The sequence below is a fragment of the Schistocerca serialis genome, chromosome 7, assembly GCF_023864345.2.
Source record: "Schistocerca serialis cubense isolate TAMUIC-IGC-003099 chromosome 7, iqSchSeri2.2, whole genome shotgun sequence".
NCBI lineage: Eukaryota > Metazoa > Arthropoda > Insecta > Orthoptera > Acrididae > Schistocerca > Schistocerca serialis.
Window position 1 is genome coordinate 523,309,304 of NC_064644.1, and position 9,216 is coordinate 523,318,519.

A 9,216-nucleotide genomic window follows, 5' to 3' on the forward strand; every position below is an offset into this window, starting at 1 on the left:
TTAATTCGCAGCAGATAGCAGTCAATCGGGGTATCATTATACAGCTAAATCTACTACAACATTCCAAATGGAGCTCATCTGGTCCCAGAGATTTATTCACCTCTCCCCTACCAATAGCCTCAGTCACTTCCTACCCTGTGACCTCCATCAGTTGTGCATCCGCCTCTGGTTCAATGGCGTTGAAATTCGTGCGTGTAACCTCGGTAATGGCCTCTATCAATATCAGTACCATACGGTCGCAAATTAAGATGTCTTCACTCAAAGTTATGCTGCGAACGGAGGACACCGACATCGTTCTGCTACAAGAAATATATGTCGAGGAATTTCCCGTCATCCACGGCTACGAATCCAATGTATCACCAGTCTCCGAAACTGGCAGCAGCAATGTAATATTTCTCAGACAAGGCATCACGGCTGAGGATGTGCCGTACGTATCGTCGGCCCAGGGATTAGCAATGACAGTGCCTGGTGTACGATTCATCATCTACGCTGCGTTCGGTACAGATAGGAGACGAGTGCGTTCCCGCTTCTTCACAAAGGAAATTGGCCCGCTCCGCTCTTCCAACGTCGACACGACCGTTTCAGCCAAGGCTGCAGTTTCAGATGTGTACTTGCAACGGAAGATCAATTTCCTCTTCATACCCCGAGGCCAGAATTTGCATTTGGTGGATACCTGGGAGCATGTACATGGCCTACGTCGTCTCGACCGAATGTATGTTACACGCATTCTTGGTACTGTCGTCCTCGAAGGAAAACTGTGGCCTACACCGACCATACGTGATTAAAATTTACGGTCTCCCTCCGGCGGCAGCAGGTGTGGCCTAGCTGTGGTCCTTGGAAAATGAATGCTGCCCACCGGAGCTTGTCGAAAAGGCACTGAAGATGATTTCAGATATTTCTAACGACTCCTTCGGCCGCATCTCACATCCCTATGTTGGTGGATGTATTGTGCCAAACCGGCGCCACGGCGTACAATGATAACGTATGATCGTGAGCAGGCTCTGTGGCGACGTCAGACTATGAAATTATATTTCGCGGTGCTACAGCAATGCATCGACCAAGTGCCTTCTCCGGACCGCAAGCGACGGTACGTTCAGCTAAGGCCAAAATTATATCCATCATGCGACGCCGCCTCGAAGTTACAGTAGTCAGGATACACGCACTACACCGGGTTGCAGCAACACCCATCCATCGACGTAGCACATCATCAACGAAAGCAAAAGACGACCAATAGCTCCGGTACATTCCATAAACACGGGCAATGGCAGACACCTAACAGTGCCGCAGTGGTTAGCACATTGGACTCGCATTCGGGAGGACGACGGTTCAATCTCGGGTCCGGCCATCCTGATTTAGGTTTTAAGTGATTTCCCGAAATCGCTCCAAGTAAATGCCGGGATGGTTCCTTTGAAAGGGCACGGCCGACTTCCTTTCCCGTCCTTCCCTAATCCGATGAGACCGATGACCTCGCTGTTTGGTCTCTTCCCCCAGACAACCAAACCTAACAGCGCAACAGAAATAGGCAATGCCTTTGTAGATCATTACGCTGAACGTTACGCCGCAATGGATACCGATATGGCGGTCATTACCGAGGTTACACACACGAATTTCAACGCCATTGAACCAGAGGCGGATGCACAACTGATGGAGGTCACAGGATAGGAAGTGACTGAGGCCATTGGTAGGGGAGAGGTGAATAAATCTCTGGGACCAGATGAGCTCCATTTGGAATGTTGTAGTAGCTTTAGCTGTATAATGATACCCCGATTGACTGCTATCTGCTGCGAATTAATGTCTCCTGGAGGCTCTTACCGCCGGATTTTCTGGATGGCTGATTATCACAATATACAAACCCTCTGGTGGCACACAGATACGGCACTAACGGCCACTGACGCTTCTTAACTGCCATTTTAAAATATTCACCACATTATTAGCAGCACCTTCGAAAGTCATTACGCCAAGTGATCTCGCTATGTCACATGTCACTCGGCGAGATAACAAAATTCAGACGGCGCTTAGTAAAAGACCGTGATCTGATCGATCTAGAAAACACGCGCCGCACTAGCGTCGATAGCTTTTGATCAAGACTCTGATAGAGTGAGCCATACCTATCTTGTACAAGTCCTAGAGCAACGCCTTCTCCAAAGTGCTCGTCAACGGACGGACGGCGGAATCTGTTACCGCTGCGAAGTAGGTCAGACAACGATGTCCCTTATCTACAATATTAAATGCACTGACCCTCGATCCGTTACTCTGCGGCCTTCGTCACCACTTCACAGGACTGACTTCGCGAGGATGGACAGTTATGTGCAAATCATGTGCAGATGACGTGGTACCGATAGTGCGAAATGAAAACGACATGCTTGTGCCTTCAGATTTGGTACACCTGGCAGCGATGAATATTGGTTTTGATCTATCGAAAGAATGTGAAGCACCTTTAACGATCATGGATACCTTGAAATGCCTAGGCATTGTTTTAACCGACGACATATCACACAGCAGCGTATAACTGTAAGAGACTATTGCAATCAGCCCGGATAGACGTCAAAGGGCATGTCACAAGGGCATTAGACATGATTCAGAGAGACACATACTTAAACACCTACCTAACGTCACGAATTCTTCACCCTGCCCAAGTACTCCAAATGACGGTGGTAATAACAACACCCATACAGGCGGCTTTCGGTTCCTTCGTGAATCAAGTCTACTGTTTAAAGTAAGATACGACACCCTTATCCTACTTCTCGGTGAGGGTGGGTTGGGTCTTGCCGGTGTACACGATCGAGCGGCGGCGCTGTGTATCAGCACTTTGTTAAAACTGTGGAGACGATGTCATGCGTATCTGACAGGAATCTTAATACAAGGACTAGCACCAGTTTATTATGGCGTACAACCACGTTCGGATGGCTCCGCCGGAAATCAGACCTGAAACGGTACGTGACATCTATGACATCTATCGGATACTAACGACTGGGCGACTTAGCAATCCGACTGAATGGTGGCATGTAGTATGGCTGTCGATACCACATATACAGAGGTACGTGCAATGTGGCAGCTAACAGTTAACGGTAAATTTGCCACCCTATCCAGACTCCATGTGGTTCATACGACAGATTCACCATTATGCCCCCAGTGTCAAACTCTTGAATAAAGATTGATAGTCGTCTCATATACGGCCCTCGCCAGAAGCGTGGCGTTTGGTGACAAAGTAATCACATACTTTCTTCGAATGGGACAAGGCAGTATTGGACCGGGGTGTATTCCACCCGAACTTGACTCGGACGTGCTATTCATCAGCTAAAACGAATGTGGTAACTTGACTTCGAGGCCAGACTGTGCACTGTTTCTTCAGGGATGGCCCGCAGAATGTGACAGACTTTGGACGTTATTACAGAGACGACATCTGAAGATAGTGAGCAATCCGAAATACCAGCAGCATTTCTCTAACTTCCTATGGAGCGCGTTTCATGACCCCCGCATAGCTGTAACGTGCGGGATAGAACGGTACGATGGAAGAATGAATGGAAGATAAAAACACCATATACATACGAGAAGACGTATCTGGATGAAACAGCAGCGCGGATATTGGAAATCAAATTCTCCAGTATCTGCGTGTTTCCTTCTTTATGTTATGCGAGAATTGTGTTACGTTTATGTAGCTTTCAAGGACACGGAGATGTTGTTGTATGACAATGGAGTAATTGTTACTGAAATTCAACTTTACTTAACTGTTATATGTGTAACAGTATTTGATTTAATATGTAAGAAATTTTCATTAAAGTTCCAAGCATAAATGGAGAAGCATTTTTTTAATATAATTTTATTGTGTTTAACTTTTCGAAGTATAATAATTTATTACAATGTTATTTTTATGTTAGTCTGGTTTATTATTATCACTGTTAAGCTTCACATAAAATATTTTTAATCTCATTCTGTAAACTGCAACACGAAGACAGTTTTGTTGTTCTCTTTAGCTCCTGTTTAAATGTTGCTGGAATTCTCTGTAGAAGGAAAACGAAATTTCCTGCAAATGAATAGAAGCTCTGTGTCTTGCTGAAGTAAAAGCATTTGAAATATGTTTTCCCTTGAAATGTGAACACGTAAAGAAAATGAGGTTTTACGTCAATTAAAAGAATAAAGTGCATACTCCGATTCACTCCCTACCCGCCCCAAGAAAAAAAGCAGGGGAAAATCGGTGGGTCATTGGCCTGTCTCCTGGTCATCTTTCCTTTCTTTTTCAGTTTATATTTTTTGTGCGTTAAAAATATATAAAAAAGGCGGTTAAGTCTACTACTGATAATCCGGTTTGGACTATTAGTGCGGCATAATTTTTCAAATGTTAGTAGTAAATCGTGTAGCCGTTGTACAACCGTATTCACAGGTAGCAAATGAATTTCACATTACCTCCAGATTAGTTACGTTGTCATGGCCAAACGCAAATGTAGTGACGACACAGCCTGCACGGCCCTTGTCGTATACGCAGCTTTGCGCAGTGTCACCGTTCTTGCTCAGCTTGCCTCAATACTTTACGCAGTTAGATTTGGCTGCAAGGGATCGTCATTTTTCTGTCGTGAGTAACAGTAACCTAATCAACTTCTTACTCCGTCGCCACTAACACTGTTGCGAATAGCCGGCCGGGGTGGCCGAGAGGTTCTAGGTGCTACATTGTGGAGCCGCGCGGCCGCTACGATCGCAGGTTCGAATCCTGCCTCGGGCATGGATGTGTGTGATGTCCTTAGTTAGGTTTAAGTAGTTCTAAGTTCTAGGGGCCTGATGACCTCAGAAGTTAAATCCCACAGTGCTCAGAGCCATTTGAACCATTTTTTGTTGCGAATACCTTCCAAGCTATCCACCTCTTTGAACTGATTTGCACACTGTAACCGATCAGTGTGACTGCACACCACATAACTGACTGTAACTGCCAGAACCTCACCTATGTCACATTCTCGAACCTATATCATCTTCCATAATATCACCGTAGCTTGCACAGCATATCCAGTCCTGCTGCGCCCAGCATCTATCATAATAAGAGCTAGATCATGTTCCAGTAAACCAAAAATGGCAGTGCTAATCTAGTAGTTCCATCATCTGCTAGCCACTTATACGCCAACTCCGCACCCCATCGCACTTTATCGCTGCATCCATTTACTGAAATATGAACACCGAGCGCCAGACAATCACCTCAAGTGGAACCACAGAAGATTCAACATCGCAACCCTCAATAGTATAACATCCCTTCCACAAGCCCGCTCTGCCCAACTGCTTACACAAAACTGAACATCGGGCCCCTGACAGACCACTTAACAGCGAACCTCGCCTGCTAGAAACTCGACTTCTTCAGGTGCTGATATCAGAAATGTCAGCTTTAATGAATGATTTGTATACATTAGTACTCATGAATTTTTTTCATGTTATTGCAATTTCAAATCTGTGTAGCACACGAGTGTCCGCTTCGGAGGAAGAAAGAGATGTTAGCAACAAAATCTTTGTCGAGTATTTAAATATTCTCTGAATTTAGAAGTCATCAACGAAGTTAAACTATTCTGTTACGAGAGAGAAACACTTCGCTGTATGCTGTGAAATTGAAAGAGAACGTGTACTTTCAGAATTGCAATTGTTAACTCATAACACTCAATACGGTTAACCAGAAGTGGAAGAGCCAAATATCTTCGCGGAATTGCGGATTTAGTCTGCATTAATTATGCTAAAACGAATATGTTGCTAAACTTACTTGGTGAAAAATTTTTATAGCAAATTTTGGTAATAATTGCTGGTAGAATACTAGCCTATTGGTAATTCTTTAGTTTTACAATAACACATAATTTTCGAGATGCGGCTAGAAATCAGGTTCCTCGTAACGTTGACATTTGTAGATAGCAATATTTCAGTCAGAGAATTTGTATTTTTTCACTTCCTCATAACAGTATTACTCCAGACACAATTTCAGTAAGTGAATATCATCCATCTGCAAAACTGAGAATCCTGTTGGGTTCGGTTAAGGATGACCTTGGAGTGAGGAAATGTGTGTACCAAATTGCTTGTCAGTGTGGGACAGCGCAGCGTATACAGGTCAGACATGCCGGACAGCACAACAACGCTGCGATGAGCACCAGCGTCGTACACGCGTTCGTCAACCGGAAAAGTCGGCAACTGCGGAACACTGCCTGAATAGAAGACATCGTATGATTTATGAAAAGACGCAAGTTTTATCCCCGGCATCATCTTTCTGGGACTGCTTCATTTACGAAGCAAAACATATCCGTACAGCCGATAATCTCATCAACAAGGATACGGGATTTCAACGGAGCACAGCCTGGAACCCTGCATTGGCTGCTATTAAGTCACGACGCGAAAATCCAGATTCTTCGATAACAGGCCCGTCATAACACTGGCCTAGTACGGCCGTTGGTGGGTAACGCAGCGTACAGCGCTCACGAGCGGGAGAGCACCTCTGCGATTTTCGGCAGAGGGAGTTTGAATATGGCGAATCACTGCGCATGCGCGATTTCCGCGGCTGCGCATTCTTCGCACGCGTGTTCTAAAAACGTGTTCTAAAAACGGGGCGTCGGTGTGCGGATACCGTCAGTCGTGCCTAGCCACGAGCAAGGCTGAACCACATGAAGATGTCGGACTGTTGTTTCGCGGAAATATTGTGGAATTGGCACAACGTGATCCGGTGGCAAAACCGTGAAGATTATTTACAAGTGAATATCCATTTAGGTGCCTTTGAAGTTAGTAATTTAACGAATATATGCACAAAAAACTAAAGCTCTCACTACAGAGTTCATAATATTTGATAATTACAAAGGGCTTCTTGCACAAAAGGTAAACAGCCAATATCTACCGCAGATAGTTTCTTTTAATGAAATTACTGAAATTTTCGTTGTTCGTACTACAGCAAATTACAGTTGTTGCCCTGTTGCCAACAACGACAAGAAAAACGACCAAAATTACATAACAGACCACTGCACAACGCCTAGCACCGGCCAGCCATGCTGCGTTTCACGTTGCCTCTCAGTGACAGTAAATATTACACGCAGTATGTCCGAGGAGTGGCAGACTAAAACACCTTTTCAAGTAATGAATGATGTCGAATACGCGACCACTGCTAAACTTCCAGCTTCTCCTGCTTATTAGCTTGTTTGTCCGTCTCCGGAACGAAATACATCACTGATTCTGCATATCAGAGATCCGACAGTTTGTTGGTAGGTTTGTGGAGATATGTGGTATCAGATGTCTACGCACAGGTCAAGTAATTCGCGTAAATGACGAGCCACTGATTTGTGTACGTAGTGATGGCACCCGATGGCGACCCAGATGGGTTTCATAGTGCTGTGGCGTTCTCCACCAGACATCACGGCGCCTAGAGTATCAGCAACCAAACTGACAGCCTGCAGCCGCGGGTTGCCCACTTCGCGGGCACACCGAAGCACTACGCAACCGACAGGCAATATTGATGAACGGCCACAACAACAACAACAACAACACAGCAAAGACACCAGCGGCCCACATAAACATAAGGCAGAGGTCGCTGCAGATCCCGGAACTATTTTCACACGTCAAACCACGTGATGGAAAATAGTTCCGAGGTACTCATCCGCCGGTGCGCTATAAAGGCCGGCGCTCGGCCGCATATCGGCAGTTAATCCACCGCCAGCAGGTGTGGATAGCTGCCGTCCCGGCAACTGGGCTTGGATCTTCTCACAGATCTCTGGATTAGGTTTGGTATATTGGAGAAGTCTCTGGCGGAGACTAGTAGGAAATCATATCAGTTGTCTTCTATATTATTATTGTATGTAGTTGTGATTCGAAGACGGATCACTGTTTTGTGTTGGTGTTATACTTGGAGAATTTGTTTTGGTTAATGGAACATTCCAATAAATTGTTTTCTGACTTTGATCGTTAGTTTCTTCTGCTTACGCAGACATATCACATAAGATTTTAATCTGGCGAATTTAGTGTCTGAGACACCAACCTCAGTTCACTATAACGCTCCTCCAACCACTGTTGCGCGGTTCTGGCTCCGAGACGTGGATAACTATACTACTGAAAAATGACATCAGGTGTCAGGATGTCTTCGATTACTACCACAGCTCACATGCAAGCGAAAGGGAATATCTCCCATGGAATAATACTGCTCCCACCATCCTGAATCAGTGGCGCTCCACGTTTTGAGCGGCCGTTCATCTCGATGGCGGCATTTGAGGAAACGACCAGCGACCTGGTGTAGCAAAAATGCCATTCAGCCGACGAGCCGACGCATTTCCGTTGATCGACGGTCGAATCCCGATGGCCCCATGCCCACTGCAATCGTAATTGACGATGTCGTTGGACCAATATATGAACACGTAGGGGTAGCCTGCTGCGGAGCTCCATGTTCAACACTGTACGATGGATGCATTGCTCTGAAATACTTGTCTGTACACTATCATTGTCCTCTTTTAGCGTAGAGCTGCCACAGATCGCCATCTGTCCTACTTTACAGAGCGGACGAGCTTCAGAACCGCACATTCTCTGAAGAGTCGTGCACGTCCAACCATTTAGCGCCTAGCGGTAGTTTCAATCCTTCTACCTCTTCTACAATAGCTCGTGAACATTCGACCAGCTTCGTCGTTTTTGAGATACTCGTTCGCAGGCTCTGCCTATTAATAATCTGCCCTAAGTTGCTTATCTCAATGGATTTATCCATTTCCAGACCATATCTTCCCTGGGGTGATCGCCCATAAGTGTCTGTTCCGCTTACATGCTTTTGTTACCGCGTCAACCAACGTCGCGGTGGGCAGTGATCATAATGTTTTGGCTGTTCAGTGTATATCGGAGAATGAAGTTAAGGAGTATCTCCAAAATCCGGGAGAGGCTCGTAGATCGAGACATTAGTCATTTCTAATAATATCGAAGGAGTATTAAACTCTAAGGAAGAGCTGTTACAAAGCTCTGCCACACCAATAAATGTGACCTACTGCACGCACAAGAAACTCATAGGCACTGTAACCAGCACAGTCGAAAGATCCCAGGAATGAAACTAATCGCAGAAAGACCTCATGCCCACTATAGTAGCGCCATTTTTGCCAAACGGTACCTGTGAATCTCTCTCTTTCAATTACAAAGCACAATAACATTGAAATCATCACGGTCGAAACTGGTGACCAGGTAGTTCCATCATCAAACCTCCAGTCGAGGACTGCTTTAAATCATCCTCCTCCTTGAAAATTTTCT